This window comes from Agelaius tricolor, unplaced genomic scaffold (genome assembly GCF_023055355.1).
Source record: "Agelaius tricolor isolate 1412-34295 unplaced genomic scaffold, bAgeTri1.0.p SCAF_8, whole genome shotgun sequence".
In the NCBI taxonomy this organism is placed as follows: domain Eukaryota; kingdom Metazoa; phylum Chordata; class Aves; order Passeriformes; family Icteridae; genus Agelaius; species Agelaius tricolor.
Genome location: NW_027269268.1, coordinates 42,995,577 through 43,015,167, shown reverse-complemented (window position 1 = coordinate 43,015,167; position 19,591 = coordinate 42,995,577). Strand labels below are relative to the sequence as shown.

The following is a 19,591-nucleotide window of genomic DNA, read 5'->3' as shown; positions in this document are numbered from 1 at the left end:
ATGCATATGAAAAGGAAAATTAATTGAATGAATATATTTAATTACCTACTTGTTCTCACCATCCTCTCAGCTAGTTGATGGAATTTTAGCCAGATGTTCCTACTCCAACCTTCAGTCTTGGTAGGAGAAAGAAGTCATTTGACCAGAGCTTTGCTATGTTATTAAGCATCCTAAATGAATATGCTAAGTTATTTGCCTGAGGATAATTCAGAACTTAAATTTTCGAATGTTACTAATTATATAGAAGTATAAAAATGACAAAACAGTGATCTGTAAGTGTCAGGAAAATGTACAGTATTAATCTTTGTAAAATACTTGGAAAAAAGGGTTATTAAAGGCTCTATGGAAACAGAAGTACTAATTGAGCTTAATGGATTCTCACAGAACAGAGAGACAGCATTTACTGTAATTCAACAAATTACCTGTTGTTTTGAAGTCTGTGTTGTGCTGGAGTGAATAGATAAGGCTTTAGTGGAAATAGAGTTAAAATCATGCTCCCTCTTGATAGTTATTTAGGATATTTTTTTTTTTTTACAGAGGAATATCTGCAATGACAAGGCTGTGGTATTTCTGATCTTCACAGAAGTTACTGTCAGAGTACAGCAGACACGCCTACACAGCTAATTTGCTCTTATCACTGAATAACTGTGGTTACAGAAGAGACAGAATAAAATGATTTTATGCTTTAGGACAAACATTTCCAATAAACATGATAAAAAAGTTACATTGAAAAACTTTTTTGAAGTATTTATGAGCTTTGCTAATACATACTTTCTCAAACTATGTGCCTCTTTTCTTGTCTGAGTACATTAGAAAGGCTTTTCAACCTTCCGTGCACTGCCACACATAATCTTAATAGTAGTTTTAGTGGCTATTTCACATATTCTATTCAAATTCTATTGCACATATTTAAAGCAGGCTTTAAAAAGTAGGAGACAAAAATTTGTCAATCTTCAGTGTCTCAGGACAGCATAAAAGTATAAACAAATCTCCCACTTGTCACCCTCTAATTTCTAAGAGCTTAGATGTAAGATTTGTAGGTCTTAAAATGACAGGAAAGAGAAACATTTAGTTGCCTTCAATAACACAATTTAGCTTTAGAAAGGACATTTCTAAGAAAGACATGTTTATTGTTTCAAGGCAGGATATTTATCATTGTTGATCTGTGGACTGAAGAGATTTATTCCATGTTGTTCTACATTCATTTCTATTTGGAATGTGGCATGGTTCTCTTTTTCTTTCTTTTTTTTTTTCCTATATGCAATACAAAGTCTTTGAGCAAATTTTAATTTGTTTTTGTTCTTGTAGGGAGCACACTTATAAAGGATATGTCACTCCTAGGTCATAAAATACTCCATGTTGCAGTACATAAACCAGGAAAATATCAAATTATTTAAGCCATCTTTGATTATCATGAAAATAGGTTTCTGTTCTGAATTTTATGTTGGAATAAATCTTCGAAATATTATGTGGAAGCTGCTGAGAAAGTAAAATTAAGTATTTCCTCCATATTTGAAAAATTCTAATTCATTTAATACTTTGTGAAGCATATAAAATTAGATCTACTGCTGTGTAGTTTTCTTTACTTGTGTTTCAATGGTATAGTCAAGATCTGAATTTAGCATTAAAAGACAACACAGTTGTACAGAGAATTGTTTGGTGTTCTCTGACCTTCCCATAATGGACTAGATAATGAACATTCTATTAATTTTCTAAAGTAGCTCCTAATTAGGATACTCTCTCAGACCACACCTGGGAACTTAACTAAGTCATAAAACTGTGGAATTTGAAGTTAAGGTGTAAATGAAAAAACTCTTCCTAAAGCACTGAGGTGGTAGGTCACAGACCTCTCATTTATTTGACAACAGGTAATCAGTGACCAAGCAGAACATTTATTGGATAATATAGGCATATCTCCTCTCAAACTTTGCAAATTACACACCTTTCTTGTGTTATGCTGAACTTTCCACCTTCTGGGTACTCAGGTAAATGGGTTTTCTCTGTGCAAGTGTAGAAAAGGTATTCAGTTCACCATATCCTTTTCCAGGAGGACTGCAGTGCTCATGGTATCTTTTTCCTCACTCTTAGGTCCACTTGCAGCATGTAATCACAGAGAAATTACTTGTACTTTCTTCACTTGTTCCATGCAAATTTGCTGTATCATGTGTTTTACACATTTTGGTTGGGTTTCTTGCTACAGCTAAAACTGCATTTCCCAAGATTACATCAGTAAGTGACCACTGGTCAGCTCTTTACAATTCCAGTATCATCTTGTGCCTGTACTTTGAGTCTACAGCAGTCACATCATAGAGAATATTACACTACACTGCCTTACACTCAAGGGTCATAGATAGTTCATTCTGAACATAAGAAGCAATTTTTAATAATATCTAAGAGTTTAAAAAAAATCTTTACAGTAATAAGCATTATGCAACCAAGATGCAACAGCTAAAACAAGTCAAATAAATCAAATAATTATTGAGTGAATAACAGTCAATAAGTCTGGGCCTTAGGTAATTTTTGTAACTGGTAAATAAGATTAAACACAACTCCAGACAGGCCAAAGTTTTAAAAAGGTCTACTAAGCTTTGTGGCCTCTGTTGTTAGCTTAATGCAGTACTGCATTTACTGTGGTTGCTAGGCTACATATGACTGTGGACATATGAGCTATTATATTTTTACTATTTTTAAAGTAATATTCCACATTCCACAAACTGACATCCAAAGACATTTTAAGAGCACAGAGGAAAGAGAGCTAAAAGGACAGATGGTCTTACCAGGTGTCAAGACAATTTTTCTCCAGGAACGAACAACCTGAAAGAAGATGATCTCTTCTGAGAGGCAGTAAAGACCACTAACCTGCTGTTTCACAAAATGTTTTCATCTGATGACTAACAAAACACCAAAAATATTTTTTTACTTTCTCTCTGTATTTATCGCACTGCTAAGAGTTTATTTGGGAAAAAAAGATAGCATAGATTTTTTCCTCTAGAAACAAAATTTTTAGAATCAGTTTGTGTTTTATTTAAAAAGTCTGATCAACTAAAAGAGGGAATAAAATCTTGGTTTCAGGAAGCCTTTTTGTGATACTCCTATTTTTTTTCAGGATTCACGTTTTGCATCTTGCATCTGTTTTCAAACTAAATGTATTTCATTAAATACATCCATTCAAAGAGAGACCTTTTTTTATTATTCTTCTTCTAAGTAATATAGAAATCCTGCCTTCACACAAATAGAGAATTTCATATCACTTTAAAATGCTCCCACTACGTAACAGTAATACTTGAGACAAAGCATAATTTAGACAGCAATTCTTTTCTACTGAAAGCCATTTGCTTCAGAATGAATAGTCTCCTTTTCTACCTCATTCTCAGAACTCTTACTGCCCATACCAGGTAAGTAATTAAATGTTCATTCAAAAAAGCAGAAAACAGCTAACTCCACAATCAAGTAACATTTGATAATAGCAACAAAAGCATTTAATTTTAAGAGGCTTTTTTCTTTGATTTCAAGATTGTTCCATCTGTTTTCTGTGCAAGGCTGGAATTCTTAAAACTGATCTAATTTTGGTTTGAATTACAATAGGAATTTCCAGTTTCACTTACACTTTAAAACCATAAACATCCAAAGTTTTCTCAACTCTTCTGAGGACATATTTGGTAACAAAACACCCTTAAACATGTCACTGCTCCAGACTTGGAATTTATCATTGGCTTTTATGATAAAAAAAACTATCTTCTGGGGAAAAATTCAGCAAAATATCAATTGAAAAAGAGAAAGGCAGGCTAAAAGAAAGAATGACACTTAACAGTTCTGAGAAATTTGAGAAACCGGTCATAAAACAGAAATATCCTTTGTCCATGACATAAGACTGTAAATTGTAAATTTATCAACAAAAATTTGTATGCTAACATTATGTAGGAAAACATGGTAGGAAAACTCCATGTACATTATGTAGGAAAACCCCATTTCCTATCATTATTGCGATTGTCAGTCTAAGAAATCTGACTCATTAAATGATATTGAAAGTAAAATTTTCTACTATTGAATCCTGAGTTTAAACAACTTAATGGAATAGGAAAAAATTAACCATAGGGGTAGGATTTTTTTTTTGTAAAAGGTGCGGTTTATTGCTGTTTCCTGTGTGCCTAAATTGGCTGATTTTCCACAAGTTTTAATAGTAAGCAAAGCTAACATAGATCTGTTCCTGTTTGTTCATACATGCTCTTATTTTGTGATTACTCTGGTAGTTCTTCCCTATTCATTTAGAGGTCTGTCAAAAACAAACCTATAATTTAAAACATGATCAACTTCTCTGAGGATCACCTGTATATGATAAAAGATGCTACAAATCCTCTGAATTAAAAATGCCAATAATTTCTCTCAGTTTCAAATCCAGATTGCCTAAATAATACAATTTAAACAGTGCACACTTCAGAGAGAAATCATACAAGGAACTTTTCTTCTACTACAAATCTGTATTTCAATTAAAGTGTTCTGATAAATCGTGAGATGGTACTTTAAAGCTGACAGTACCTCTAAACTTGATATACAAAAATTTCCCTAGTCTGTTTCACAATTTATATTGCTATTCCTTTATTTAAAAAATAAATATATTTACCTGGAGGCCTACAAAGATTTAGACTTTGTATAACTTTTATATGTACACAAAGGAGCACAGGTGTAGAGTTTGTACTTTACATAATCCCCATCTGGATAGAAGGAAGAAATTCTTCCAATTCCTAATGAAGAAAAATCACATTAACTAGCTAGCCAAAAGACCTAGAGTATTATTGCTAATGAACACACATTACAGAAGAGGGAATGAGTGTAAAGGTCAGAAATAGATTGATAATTACAGTGTGCTTCAACATATCTAACACATAATACCCCACACCACAAGAGAAAAAAAAGCAAAAATTTGTCCAGAGGACTGTTTTCCACAGAAAAAGAAACACCCCAAAACCCAAAAAATCCCCACCAAAACATACAAAACCCAAAACCCAAAAAATCCCCACCAAAACATACAAAACCGCCAAAACAAGCAAACAAACAAAAAGAAAAAAAACCCCACAGATTAACAAAAATGTCAATCAGACAATGTTATTGTGGGGTAAAAAATGTGTGTTGTAGAAATACTTGAAAGTAATTAAAAAAATAAGTGCATAATTTTGACATTTTCATAGCCATTTCATTTTCTTAGAAATGCATTAATTTTGAAGTCTATTTACGCATCTAGAGTAGTTTAAATTGTGGGCAGAAGAAAGGATAATACCTATTTTTCATCAATTGTGTAATGAGATATGTCTGGTTTTTCGAATATTACATATAACTAATTTTACTATTTGTTTGCGTTCTTCAAATAATAAGTAATTATTTACTCAATTTATTTCCACATGCTTTTCAGAGGTAATTGTGTCCTGTTTTGTTGAGGTTGGTGGAAAGTCATTTCTTAATCAAACTAAAGGAAAATGTAGGTAAATACACCTGATGGCTGTGTGTGAGGACTAGGCTTATATTCACGCATTATTTTATTTTTTCATTTATCCAAGAAATTTAGTTATTAGCAATGTGTTTATTTTTGCTAGCTAAATTTTTAGAGAATCTGAAGGTTAAAATCCTTAAAATACCACCACTACTAGCTCTATAAGGAAGAATGGAGACATGATTTTCAGCATGATTTTACTGTTTGAATGACAATTTATGATAACAAAGTCTACTGACTCTCTTAGCCGTACTGGCAGAAAAAAATCTGAGCTGGATACTCCAGAATTTGACAGTTACATCTTCCAGCCCTGTTGTATCTGAGATATCAACAGCCCTCACTGGCAGTCCTGGATTCTCTACTGATCCATTCTTGGTCTATATGTTTGGCCATATGGGCAATATGCTATATAACATTTGGAAGGCCCCACACTGGACTGTGCAATCCCAGAGAATACAAAAAGCCTGTGAAAATGACAACTTTTCTGAGCATCACAATGCAATTTCTCAGAAGTCTTAAAAAGCCCAGCTATTTACCCTACATGCTTCACTTGTGTGGTGAGTCCAGCTGCCAGGGCCCCCAGGGGCAGCCACAGCTGTTGTGGCCCCTAACTAATCTCCCCTGGGGGAGTTTTCAGACTGAACTCTGGAGCACTTGGATTTTTCTTCCAAGCAGGGTGAAGCTCAACTGTGGACTTCAGCACCAGTACTTGGCTGTATGTTTACTGATCTGCAAGTTAAAATTAAAATTTCCCAAGCTTTTACTTTTTTGAAGTTTCTACCTCCTACCCCTCTGCTTTAGTCTATCATTGCTCTGATGGTGTAAAAAAAAAATCATTATTTGGACATAGAATATCACTATTTTTAGTGAAATGACAGGAGGACACCATTGTGGGCCACAAAGGTTTTTAAGAGACTGGAGCATCTGTGATGGAAAGTGGATGAAAGTGTTTAATATAGAGGAATTCACAGGGATCTTATGAATATGTATAATTACCTGATGACACAGCGGTCAAGAAAACAAAGGAGACTCGGAGATGCCCAGTAAGAGATCAAGAAGAAATAGAGAATTGGAAGAAATTCCATTTAAGGATCAGGACAGGTGGAAGAAACAGCTTGAGGGTGGCTGGGCACTGGATCACGTTGCCTGGTAAGCGTTCTCAGCTTGCCCTACTTAAACCTTTTTCAGCAGGGAAGTAGGACTAGATTATCTCCAGAGGTCCCTTTCAGCCACAGACATTTTGTGATTCTACGTGATTATACACATGACCACTGCTCTGTTAAAGGGATGGCATTGGGCCAACTGAAAAGAAATTTTTGAGACGAAGTGTAAGGGTACGTGGCAGGAGAAAGTGTCTGTTTCCTCCTTCCCTACTGTATCTGCTCGAGGACCTTTTTAATGTTAAAGGAGAAGAGAAAAGAGAGAAGTCAAAACCAAAAAAAACCAAGACACAAACTTGATCAACACGTGGTAAAGGAAACAGGAAGGAGAACCCAAACTACTCAATCACTAATTGATGAGGTCATATAATTTATTTCTGTAAGATTATGCAATCAAGGACCTTGTCAAAATGGCATGACAAGAAGGGGAAAGTAATAAACAAAATACACCGAGGCACAGAGCTAAGAGAGAAGCTAAGACAATACCTAGAAACAAACCACATCAGGGACACAAAGTGATGGGCTATCAGGAAACTGCAGGGACACCAGGAGCTTACAGGTGATTAAGATATAAACTCTTAGGGTCCAGGTTATTACAGAAGGTCACTGGGGCAAGCTGATGGAGGAATGTGCAGGGCAAGGTCACCAAGTAGGAACAAAGAAAGGATAGGCAGAAAGGGGTATGGAAGGGACTGGTCACTTGTAAAATGGAGCTGGTCAGTAAGCTCTGTTCCTCATCACTGCAGTTTGTCCTATTTTCTTACTAAGTACTTTCTTAATTGTCTTTCTGTATAATCTCAGTCTCTATCCGATGTGCTTTTGAAGACTTACCACCTAAAGTAAAAAAAAAAAAAACAAACCCATGCAATTTCAAGGCAAAAAGGGTTTCTCAAAACCTAGTATTTGGACCACAGAGGGTTATCCTTTAAAACAAAATTTATGCTTGATCAGGTATACATCAATCAATTCTTGTCATTTATAATTAGCTGTTATATATAGCTTTTTTGAAATTAAATGCATCCCTGCTGTTTACATGAATATTGCAGTGGGGGGAAAAAAGCTCGCTTGGCATCAATGAGGAAAATTGAACCCACAACTTATCAAGTACCCAGGGAGAGCTTTGCTGTTTCCTTATTATGTTCCATTTGAACTCTATAAAACTCACACAATGCAAAACATAAAATCCTGTATTATTTATGATTCTCCTGTTTCACCACTTACAGTCAAGAAATTTATAGGTGAAACTCCATTTCCTAGACTGTTCTTTGTCTAATATGGTTTATGAATTTTATATTCTTTTTCTGACTGAGTTTATTATTTCAGTATATAGGACAGCTAAACCCCCTGGAAACCACTGCCCACTTGACTAAGAATAGGTATGTGAAACTGCAGGTTTATTGACAGTGTATATGGTCATCTGAAATATGAAATACTTCATCCACATCCCTAATAAACAAAGGCTGGCTTTCTTTCTTCGGTCTTAAACAATGGCATAGAAGTTTCATTAAAAATTTGTGGTTTCATAGCGACAAAGTATGAAGAATAAAATAGAATGGCTGAACCTAAACTAATGCAGTTTTGCTGAAACTGTAAGGATTGATGGTTCATAAACAACACAAACCAATACAAAAGACAAAGATCTCTGGAACCCATGGCTTCAGCAGTTAAAGGAGAAGAACAGAAGTCTTGAAACTCTCATCAACAGTCCATTTGCGCTGTATATTTGTCCTTTTCAATTGGTAATGGCACAAATCTCATTTCCCTTTTGTTTTGCTATTGGCACCTCATGAGAGTCAGTCAAAGTAAAATTGAAATTATTGTGGGAGGTATTTCAATGGTTTTGCTTTTCTACAGAGATATATGCTTTTGTCTTTTACACAACATATTTATGTTAATTTCTGCTGGTTTTTTTTTTCTTTAATTTGTATTTAATTTCTTCCTTCCTCATGCTGCTAGAAAGTGAAAATAGACAGCTGCACGCAACCATACACCTCAGGCTGTATCTCAGCTGGTAAAATTTGGAGCATTTCCAAGTTTTGTGGCTCTGGTGCAGAGTCTCCTCCTCTATGGCCTTACACCAGTGCTGGAGCAAAGCCTGCATGCACAGAAATCCACTTTACTGCTGCAGCGCAGAGATAAAAGCACAGGAGTTGTGCCAGAGCCAACTAATGTTTCACAGGTGAACAAAAGTGATAGACTTTCTTGGAACTAAAATGTCCACCTAAATTAGGTCACTTTCAGTGAACATTCAGCAAAGGATCTACAGATTAGGACCACAGTTCTAATTGTTCACAAAATTCAAATTGTTTTTGTGCCTGGAAAAGACCAAAATTCTGCAAACTATTATGGAGTGAAGAATTTAGCCATACATCTCTCATAGTAGAAGAAGAATCAGACTCTACCCTCTGAGCATTCTCTGATTCTGAGTTTCCTTTTCTCTTGCTAAAGATGAACACACAGCATATTTCTGGTTGTTTTTTAGCACCTTTTCAGTTATTTTGGTTCACATGTTGGCAATAGCAAAGAAATGAGCCTCCAGACATGCAACCGCCGGCTAACTCATAAAAAGTTAGGACCACAAAAATTGCTGCTGCTTCAGAATGCAAAAAAAAGAGGCAAATGATTCACCAGTCTGTGCTAAAAAAAAATTAAAAAAAAGAAAAAAACCCTACTTTTTTACCCTACAATTGCTCTTCTCTTCCTTCTAGACACACACTCATTTAATGTTATTAACCTCTCAAATTCATTCAGATTGGAAAATTGTATACAGCCGAATAGGAGCCAAGACAGATCACCCAAGAAAACCCCTGGAGTGCCTTTTTTCCTTCCCCCACAAAATACATTCAAACATTTTGCCCAAACTATTTCTTAATGAGATTTTAGTGCATGAAACTTAACTTCCCAAATATTTGCCTTCTGTGGATAAAATTATTTTATCACAAAAATAAGTGGATGTGCTAACTTTGGAAAGAATTTCAAAGGTCCACAGATTGAAGGATGATAAAATCCTTGCAAGATCAGAATGTGGATTTGGAAGAGTGCAACTCTGCAGTGACAATAGAGGGAGCCCAGAATACTTCCTTATTTGGGTATTGCACCTCAATGCCTTAATGCAAATGCCTGACCTAGTTGTCTCCGTGTTTTGTAAAATTAATTACATGTAAAGGATAATCAAAATTAATTACATGTAAAATTAATTACATGTAAAGGAGTAAAAAAATTACATGCAAAGGATAATCTAGTTGAACTGCAAAAAGTGCTACACTAAAAACCAAAACCAACAAGCAAACAAAGAAAAAATTAAAAAAAAAAGGTAAATAACAACATTTTATTTCTTAGAAGTCATAAATAGAGTAACTTTAAACATCTGTAATTTTAATATGTTTCTGAAAAGGTTGTTTTTCCATAGTTTCACTGTCAAAACATTTTCATGGTCTTGTATAAATAATACTCAGAATGTATTTTAGGATTCCAGAACTAACCTTGGAATTTTTACTTTTTCTTTATGAGTCTGAGAGTTCAGCAATTTCTATATAAAGTAAGATTATATAGGATAACTTTTTTTTTTAAGAGCTCATGTTATAAAACATTTGCTTACTCTGAGCATTATTGCATTTTTCTTATCACCAATATTTTATTATTTAATATTTATGTATGTACAAGTATTTTAATAATGGAAATTCGCTTCTTAGAATTAGAAAATTAAGCTAGGAGTTGTATGGTTATTAAAAAGGTAACACTGAAATTTACAGAAAGATATTTTTTCAAATTACAAAAATTTCTATGCCCATATAAACTATTTCACACTGCTGTGATGGATAATAGATTAGTGAAGTGTATTGCACAGAATTAGTATCAGACAAAACTGTTGAGGGAAGGTATAAGTGTCACATCAGAAAAGGCAAACAAGGAAAAATTCAAAGCACAAGGCAAAGTGTATAAAATCAGTGTAAAATGCAAACTCTGACCTTGGGGAATAATGACTGAGCCACTCCACATCACTTAGTGAAGGAAAGAAAACCCTACTTGAAGTTGAATAACTGCAAGGATATTAAACTGAACAGATCCATGAAAGGATGTTGGTAGAGTGATGAAAAGTTTCTTGACCTGGAAAATTGTTGCAGTTCTATATAGCCTGCACTGAATTACAAAAAAAAAAAAAAAAAAAAAAAAAAAAAGACTAAATTCTACATCAAATTATGAGAGAGCAATATATGAAAGATTCCAAATTTATATAATCCATTACAGCCACATTAATTATAATCTTCTGTGCATTTTTTCTTTTATTCCACATGTGCTATCCAAGAACTTGCATCTCCTCAGTTGACCTTCTTGGACAGATGAGAAAAAGAGACATGTATGCCTACAAGAAGTGAGCTGAGAATCTCTGATATTAAACTTGCTCATAACTTGTCCTTTTGTTAGCACATTTTATATTCTGTCCTTTTCTTTTGCATTCATGACTGTTCCACTCAAGCCTGAGAAAACAAATTGTAACACATTTAGATGTCAGTAAATACTGATATTTTTTGTTTGTTTGCTGGAACTATCCATCATTCCATAAAACTAGAAATTAAATTGGTAGTTTTCTGCACATTAGAAGAAATAAAACTGAAAGATTTAGGTCTCTTTGTAGTTATTAAAAGGAGTTAGCAGTAAAGACCATGAAAAGAACTCTGACATTTTATCACCAGACCTCAAGTGACCTAAATAATCTTCACTTGACCCATAAATCACATCAGTATTTTCCAGATGTAAGTGCCTTAAAGTGAGTGTAAAATATTGATTTTAAAATGTGCTTCAAAATTTTATTGCATATTCCACAGAGAATAAAAGGTTTGCAAAATTCAACATTTTGGAAGTCTTTTTTTTACCATTTATTGCTTTTTTTTTTCCAAAATATTTTAATTTTGGGATTCAGATGCTAAAAATAAAGGAAGAGAAAGGCATTATGCACTAAATAAATATAAGCATAAGAAGAAATCATACCCTTTTATTTGATTTGCATCAGGTTGTGTCTAACCAGAATGTAAACACAATTTGAAATTGCATGACCAATAACTATTTAAAATAGTGTTAACTTTTAACTGTATGAAAATGAAATGCATTATTTTGTAATAAATTGAAAGCCAACCTATTATCTTTACAAACACTATGTGGTTTTGTTTAGAAGACAGTGCATTTCCAAATAAAATGCTATTAGCCCAAAGTTGATTTTTACATCAGATGAAAAAAATATTCTTGGTGACTGTATTGCTTTTCCTGTAAAAGTATGCATATTTTACAGTAAATATTATGTATCTTTGACACTCAAAATATTTTATATGAACATAATCCTCATTAATATGGGAGAATCATTAAGAAAAGAAATATAAACCTGAATTTTCTCCTTTCAGATTCATAGATATCTGAGCTCAAACTTCATCTGCTAGAAATCAGTTATTTCAGCAACTTGTCAAGAAAAATAGTATAGTATGAGCATAGTTTAACTTCATGGTTTTCCAGTTCAGATTTGTTCCAAAGGAATGAGATGCAAAGACTGTTTTCTCCATAAAACATCTTCAGACTCAGTATAGAGCTAGACAAAAATATAGTCCATAGGCACTGAAAAGTGTCAAAATCAGAGAAAAATTAGGGTTGTTAAATTGGCTGCGTATGAAGGAACTTCCAGGAAAACTGCTGAAGTGTGGGGAGTCTTACCATTTTTGACAGAATCATCCTTCTCCTTTGAAAACAAAAAATTAAGATGCCAATTGGTAATTGAATAACATAATAGACTGCAAAGTCCCTTTTACACATTTTTGTAAGCATATCCATTCACAAAATCTGAATTTAGTGAAGCGAACTATGCCACTTTTCTCTGTGACAGAGTTCATGAGTTGAAATATGCCAATGTAAAATTAATATGCTGGATTTGAGTGATTGTGTATTTGAGTGGGTAGCACACTGGATGAAGAAGTTATCCAGCAAGGAAACAACAAAAGTTTTGGAAAGAGTACAGTTTATGGAGGTGAGAAAGAAGTTTGCTAGCTCTTTTGGTAAGATGAATGACAGGTATTTCTCGCCCACATAACATGATAAATTTTTGTATGTTAAAAACACAATACAGGCTAAAGACATAGGCTAACAGGAGCCTCAAGGAGCTCAAAAACAAATCAGAGATCTGTATATCCACTGAAAAAGAGGTATGGACTGTGAAGAGACTTACAGAGTGTATCTACATTATTTATAAATGATCCAATCCAGGAAAATTTAAATTTGAGTATCAGGGGGAAGAGCTTCTAATATTAATATGGTATATTATCAATGATAAGGCTATAGTCTAAAGATATCCTAGGCCCCAGTGTTCTTATATAGTTTGTTCAGTAATGGATTTATTTTATGACTATTTCTGTAAGTACAATCCACTAATTAATAGATGGAAAATTAGCAGTGTATTTTCTAAATGCCATGTAAAATTGTAGATGCCCAAGATTAATTCTATCTTTTTACAGAAAGACAAAAGCACAATAAAAAGAGCAAATAGTGAGAAAAAGATGCTCAACATTACTTTTCTCCAGCAATTTTCCTCACTTGAAAAAAGTTGCTAAAATTCTCAGCTCATGTAATACATTTTATCTGAGAATTCAAACCATGGTAGTGGTATGTCTGCTTGTCATGACAATCAAGATGAGTATTTATAACACCCTGGAATACTTAAATTCAGGAGTTAAACTGAGGTTCCTTTACTCTAGCTGGTGCAAGAAGCAATCTGACCCAGAAGTAAGAGGTAAAAATCACACAAAAGTTTACTGGCAAAAATATAGGAAATTAAAGAACTTTGTCAAAGCAGTAAATACAACACCAAATTCAATACCAAACACTTATTATAGCATTACTTAGCATTAATTTTCCATTAACATAGCATAATCTTAGCCCATTTAACCTAGAAACCTTTAAACCTATGAGTTACCCAAAAACATTCCACGAAAGAGGATTAGAAGGAAAAGAAAGAAAGAGGGAAAAAGGAGAAATTTAGAAAAAAAACCACATACAGCTACCAACCCCTAGGGTTCCACTGTGCATGAGATAGGAACTCCAGGGGAGCTGGCAGGATCCTACACGGGATTGCCTCATGGGGCTTTTTCTCACCAGGAAGCAAGGCCTGACCCACCCCACACCACACACACACACAGAGGCATTGGCTCGAGACATTGATTAATCCAGTCACTGTGTAACTCTGTTTGGGTACCACTCTGTCACACAGCTTGTGTCAGTGTTGGTCAATGTGTTTAATTGTCATGGATTCTCAGTATTGCTTCTACAACAGATTACATGCAAAACTGTAAGTGACCCCATCTAATAATTAAGTTTTTAATTTGTGTAAGTTGTTTTGAATTATTAGTGGGAAAAAAAATCAGATATGTACTTAGTGCAAATCCTCAGAAGTAAAATTTGTGGCACAAATTTGGTGTGTCTTGATGTACACAGCTGCAGCCCCATAGCAAGAAATAAGAAAGATCATGTGGGATACTTTGATTTTATGTAAGACTTGGGAACTTCTGGACTCCAGTATACTAGGTGTATTTCCTCTTTGCTCACAAACATCCTCAGACAGATATACAGATCATATTCTTTTAATCATTACTATAAATAGTGGAAGACACCTGTGCACTAGATACTGTTCACATCTGTATTCACATCTAAGACACACATAGAGAATCATTGAGTCGTAGAATCATAGAATAGACTGGGTTGGGAGGGACCTTATCCGCTTTCACTAGACCAGGTTTCTCAGAGATCCATCCAAACTGTCCTTAAACACTTTCAGGAATGGGTCATCCACAACTCCTCTGAGCAATGTATTCCAGTGTCTCACGATCCTCACAGTAAAGCATTTTTTCTTATTATCTCATCTAAATCTACCCCCTTTTAGATTGAATCCAATTACCCTTGTCCTGTCTCTACACGCTTTTGAAAAAAGTCTTTCTTCAGGTTTGTTGTAAGACTTCTAAAGGAATTGGAAGGCTTCAATAAGGTCACCTCAGAGCTTTCTCTTCTCCAGGCTGAATAATCCCAATTCTCTCAGCCTTTCCTCATAGAAGAAGCATTCCATCTCTCTAATCTTCTTGGTGTTCCTCTTCTGGACTCACTCCAACAGGTCCACGTCCTTCCTCTGCTGAGAACCCAGAACTGGACGCAGGGTTCCAGGTTGGTGGGGTCTCATCAGAGCAGAGCAGAGGGGCAGAATCTCCTCCCTGGCCCCTGCCCTGCTCTGGATGCAGCCCAGGACACGTTTGTTGGCTCTCTGGGCTGTGAGTGCACATGGCTGGGCCCTGTCTCACCCATCAGCACCTTGAGTCCTTCTCAGCAGGATCTGGATCTGTTCCTCTCCTTGTCTATACTGATACCAGGGGTTGTCCTGACCCAGGTGCTGCACCTCACACTTGGTTTAGTTAAACTGAGGACATTTCTACAGGCCCACTTCTTGAGCTTGTCCAAGTCCCTCTGGATAGCATCCCATCTTTCAGCTGTCAGCTGCACCACTCAGCTTGGTGTCATCTGCAAATTTGATGAGGGTTCCATTGATCCCTTTGTCTCTGTCATTAATGAAGTTATTAAATAAAATTAGTCCCCTGAGGGACAGCACTTGCCACTGATTTGGCAAGTTTGCTATCCATCTACCAGTCCACTTATCAATTCCATCTCTCTCCATTTAGAGATAAGGATGTTGTAGGGGACCATGTCAAAGGCTTTACAGAACTCTTTACACTTATCTTTAGAGAAGATAAATGACATCTGTAGTCCTTCCCCTTCCCAATGTTGAAGTCAGTCTGACATAGAAGGCTGCTGGGTTGCTCAGGCAGGAACTTGTGCAGCATGCTGGCTGTGTTGAATCACCTCCCTGTTCTCCATGTGCTTTAAGCACAGCTACTGGGAGGAACTGTTCCATGATCTTCCCAGGCACAGAGGTGAGGTGGACAAGTTGGTAGTTCCTAGAGTCTTCCTTTCTGCCTTTTTAAAGATGAGGGCAAAATTTTCCTTTTTTCCAGTCACCTGGGACTTCACCTGATTGCTGTGGCTTACTAAAATATGTGCATGCATGAAAGTACCTGTAAGACTACGTATATGTTTATTTGTTGTACTAACAAGTATTTGTACAATTACACAAAAAAATGAGAACATGGTCTATAACTACTGTGATTCTAAGTTAAATTACAAAACAAAGAATCAAATAATCTAATAATGAAATAATTGCTATATGGCACAAGACAATAACATGAAAAAATAAAAATATAAAAAATAAGTTCTACATTATTAAACTGAAAAACACTAGATTTTCATTGTTTGGTATTTGCATGTTAAAATACCATTGTATTTATGATAGCTATATAAGTTATTACTTGTCCTGCTCCAGGCATCATTGCAAGCAAAAAGTAATACCTTTTTTCTTTTCATGCAACCGCAACGTATTGTATTCATGCTTATACATGCTGTGCAGCATGCCAATCAAATTTGTTTTTCTACTTATATCAGTTTCTTATGTCTGCATAAATACTCTCTATCTCTTTTTCCTTTCATTTACAGCATCTTCAACTGCCAAAAGCTGCAGTGAGTGAGTGAGAGAAATCACTTTGTACTCTAGGTTTTTCTCCAAAATGTACATTATAGCAAATCTACTCTCACTTACAAAAGGAGCGGATGCCTGTAAACCATCTCTGCTATAATTTTAAATAAAAATTTGGAGCTTCAGGCCATGGAGACAGGAATTTATCCCCAATGTCTAATTATTAGTTTAATGAGATAGCTCCTGGTACACCTAAAAGCATATGAATGCTTAATGCTGTTGTACATAACAATGTGACAAAGAGAATAGTATAAGCATATAGATATAGCTTCATAGCTAGAATGAATAATAAAATATTAAAAAATCCTAAATTTGTTTGCATAAAGTATATAAATTTGAATGCATTCAACATGGCACCGAGCATTACAATTCCTAAAGTTAATTTCAAAAACTGAGACAGCCAACCTCACATGATAAAATCTGGATAAATTTATTATAACACAAAAAAATACTGACAGCACATACAGAGGAAGATAAGAGAACCCATTCTACACCAGACCATGTTCCTTAGAGTTTTTGTACTTTGTGGTAGGGCAACAGAAGGGGAGAAAATTGCATGATAAAATCAGTGCTGCTGACTACTGTTCCCTAGTTAAAACATGATCACAGATACAAAAGCCTATAGAATAAATTGTGTTAAATGTCAGTAAATGGATCAAGCTCTGAGATTTTATAAAATAAAAATTCTCAATAAAATTCAGTAAGGCAATGTTTTACATCTTGTCTATAGGGTGCAAAGTTCTATCGGTTTCAGTCTCCAGCTGAGCTTAAAACTGGTTCATGGCACTCTGGATGGACCATTGACCAAATGAATACTTGACTCTCCCCTCCTAAGTATGCTAAGCAGTCCTAAATTACCTCTCTTCACTAGATGTTCAAGCACATATCTTCCTCCTCCCAAATATATCATTATATAATTATATATATATATATATATATATATATATATATATATGTAATATAACATTACTGCTGTTATACATATAAGTAGCATGAGAACACTAGTCTTTAAAAAATGATTATATATCAGAAATTAAGAAATATGGGGTATGTTTATACTATTACATATAGTGGGATCAGAAGCATTCCCTGGCACAGGAAAACAGTCCTGTCCTCTGCTTCTCTGGCCTTTCAGTTGCTCTTCCTATACACACAAGGAATTCATGGAATTCGAGGTGTCAGGAATAAAAGCCTGACAATGTTCAATTCTTCCCTGAGACTATGAAGAGAAAGGCAGGGAGGCCATCATGGAGCTATTCCTGCACAAAATAAGAGTGATTATATGAATCACTGAGCATAGCCCCAGCTATTGAGACACCAAACCCCCCCCCCCCCCAATTTCCATAAGTTTATTAATCTCAATATTAGAAGTAAAGACATTTGTCAGTCTTCATTATTCTTCCTTTATAAGACTCTGCTCCAGACTCTTTCTGCTCAAATGGCTATGAATTTTGTTTTACTATAAATATATTAATAATCAACATAGCCTCATTTGTTACTTATAATTGTATAACAAACACCCTTTAATTTGGAAGATATTTTAACTTTCCCAGAGTTTACAATTGATAGAATCTTTTTCAGAGACTCTCAAATATTGCAATATAATATGACCAGTACTTTTATTATTTCAGCAGCTCTTCCTTGCACTCATGTCCTAAGTTTATTTACCATAACAGCAGAATCATATGTTTGAGTCCAAATAAAGCCTTTCCAAGAAGCTCTATGCAATTCTAAAACTTTTTCCCATACAGGGAGGAAACACCATACTGAATGTAATAAATGTCATAATGAGATCCTTTTTTTTTCTTTTTTTTTTATGGTCCCATAATATGTCACCTTGTATTAATATTCCACTAGGCAGAATATCATGCTCATCTTACTATTTTTTTCTCTACTATAGTCATTGTAAACTCCCTGGGAGACATTAGGATTTAAGCATGGTTCGAAACACGACTGATTAGCTCAGTCCAAATAGACTTTCTGTCTAGCACTGAACAATCACTTCTGTTTTGACTAAAATACCAATTCTATACCTGGCCTGCACAGCCTCTCTGGTCACACTCAGTTTTGGTGATATCCTCAGGAACGAAACACTTTTTAATTCTAGCCTCAGTACCTGAAGAGAATGACTCCTTCTTTAGGTAGTAAATGAAGAAGAAAAGAGTAGTAATAGTGAGAAGTAATCCAGAAAAAACAAAAACGAAAAACATCTTCAGAAAAAAAAAACTGAACTGAGTTTAATTTATTTAGAAAGGAGCAAACTTGGAGATATGCAATAACAATGCTAATTGTTGTCACAAAAATGAATGCATTCCATGTCTGTGAGGTATAAAACAAAAAAGGATTAGCTAAAATTTAAGAAAAATTAGCTGTATGGCAGGGGAAACACTGTAATATGAGTGACTGAATACTATTAAAAACTAGCAATTCTATTAAAAATTTTAGTAAAATGAAATGAGCTGTAGGGCAGGGGAAGCACTGGAATATGAGTGACTGAATACTATTAAAAACAAGCATGACAAGCATCTACCAGTTTCATTTTCTATGTTTAGAAACAGTAAGCTGGGGCAAATAAATTTGTGAGGTTTCCCCATGAATTATTTTATATTTACTTATGATTCTGAAGGCAATCATGCCTTCTGCTTTATTAACATTTAGTGCACACGACTTATAAATACCTTAATTTATCTGTATTCAAAGTACTTAGCTGTTGATTCTAAAGTCTCTAAGAAAAATTAGATAAATTAATTATAACATAATAAAACTCAACATTTATATTGGTAGATTAGTAATTAAAACGCCTAACAAATTTTAGAAAATGTGGGTAATCACTACATAAAAAAAGAAAGCAAATAGTGGTTTATAACCTGGGCCCAGATTATTTATTTGTTGCCATTTAAGTGTAGCTTTCTAGAGAACAAGAATGGTCCATTCCAAAGGACAAAATATCAAGTAGGCAAGGCAGAAGCTGGGCATGGTTAACGTGGAGCTCTTGGTAGAAGTGAGACATGAAAAGTCCGTAGTGGTTGGACACAGGGGCAGGCTGTATGGAAGGGACACGAAAACATTGCCTAATGAAGGCAAAGAAGGTGAAGGGTAACATGAAAGATTTCTTTAGGGAATCATGATGAGAAAAAAGTTTAAGAGCTCAGCGGGACAAGGGACCTGGTGACAAAGATAGTGGAAAAGGCCTTTTACAAAATGCCTTTCTTAAACTGTCTGATTCAAACTTTCAGAATATATTCAGTAAAGAAAAAAGAACCTTTGAATAAGCAAATAAATTTACAACGGAACATTATTAAAAAAAAAGGCTGATATAATCAAAATAATCAGTAAGAA

General features: G+C 34.8%; 1 long non-coding RNA gene across 1 annotated transcript in view; it reads right to left on the bottom strand.

The window, feature by feature from the left end:
• The window catches only part of LOC139592532 (uncharacterized), a 254,044-nt gene that overhangs the window by 88,260 nt on the left and 146,193 nt on the right, over positions 1 to 19,591 (bottom strand). The window lies entirely within an intron of this gene.